This window comes from Trachymyrmex cornetzi, unplaced genomic scaffold, assembly GCF_001594075.2.
Source record: "Trachymyrmex cornetzi isolate Tcor2-1 unplaced genomic scaffold, Tcor1.1 scaffold6, whole genome shotgun sequence".
Classification (NCBI taxonomy): Eukaryota; Metazoa; Arthropoda; class Insecta; order Hymenoptera; family Formicidae; genus Trachymyrmex; species Trachymyrmex cornetzi.
Genome location: NW_017299914.1, coordinates 50,165 through 51,849, shown reverse-complemented (window position 1 = coordinate 51,849; position 1,685 = coordinate 50,165).

Here is a 1,685-nt window from a genome sequence, read left to right as displayed (position 1 = left end):
GGGGGGGGGGGTTGCAGCTTTCTGGAAGCTGCACCCCCCATTTTTTTTTAAAAATCTGCTAAACGGTTGGAGCGCTAAATTTCGGAATCACAAATATCAAAAGAGGAAAATGATGCCCCGTCGACGCTTTTGCGAAAACTGATTTCAAATTTTTACAACTTATATAATATTCTGCTTCTCAGTAATTCTGGGACATCACGGTCGTAAAATGTTTTTTCACGTACAATTAGTCCAGTCGTCAGAGGCAAAAATACCACTGAACCTCTAAAAATGATCCGATCTGGCTGAAATTTGGTATGAATGTCCACTAGTAGTCTCCAAAAAAGATGCAAAAAGTTTACCACTTGTACCCCCGGGCTTCGTCAGAAATTGCCCCCTAAAGGGGGTAAAAAACGGAAAACATCGATTTCCCAGAAATCTGTGCATGGAAAAAAAAAAGTTTCAAACAAAAAATGTAGCTGACACGATTTTGAACAAAAAAGTCCCTTACCACTTTGCTTGTAAAGTGAACCGTTTTCTCAGAAATGAGCAACCTTTCATAGGGTGAAAAAGGAATAGAAGTGGGGCGATTTCTGTAAAAACTGGCGAATATAAAAAGGAGCTTATTTGTTACTAGATGATTTAACATCTGATCGACCCTAAAAAGTTTATAGCCCCCCCCTTAACCCCCCCCCTCCCTCGAACAGGAAGTCAGAACCTTTGCAGTGGGGGCATATTTCAAATTCGTCATATTTTTTCCAAAACATCAAAATCGAAAATTTATAGTATAGGTACTGCAGTTTATACTATAAGAATTAAGATTCCATACATATTTGTCATCAGATTTGATAAATTTTATTCATATATGGAAAATGGCAAAAAAACGGCCATAACCTCGAAACCTTCATTTCATTAACAGATTTGAACAATCTTACTTCATTTGTGGTAAAATATTATTGTTCTATCAGAAAGCTGAACTCTTCCCCTTTAAAATGCGTTTTTATTTGTCCCTGTAGGTCACTGGGAACAAAAGTTATTGAATATTTACCGCGTACTTGATAAAAATTTTTTCAAATATTTCATTTCTCGCGCGCAACTGACACTCAAAATAACTCGTTATTTGAATCGTTTTTTCTGAGAGAATGGTTCACTTTACAAAGAAAGTGGTAAGGAACTTTTTTGTTCAAAATCGTGTCAGCTACATTTTTTGTTTGAAACTTTTTTTTTTCCATGCACAGATTTCTGGGAAATCGATGTTTTCCGTTTTTTACCCCCTTTAGGGGGCAATTTCTGAAGAAGCCCGGGGGTACGAGTGGTAAACTTTTTTGCATCTTTTTTGGGGACTACTAATGTACATTCACACAAAATTTCAGCCAGGTCGGATCATTTTTAGATGTCAGATCTCTGACGACTGGACTAATATACATATGTCAAACGTGTTTCTACTTATGCGTGTCATACGATATACAAAAATTCGTTTTTATATCTTAAGACCGTTACCGATTTGTAGTTAACGTACAATATAATATGAAAATGTATATTTTGCGTCTGACCTACTTGCCGCGTCTCCCCTACCTCAGGAAGTGAAAACCGTCATAAAAGAGTCATACCGCGTTAAACACTTGCTAATGAAAGCTAAACTCTCGCATCGCAGAAACAGCGATCGAATAGCAATTCTTTTTACACAAATTTCGACACAAGAGCTA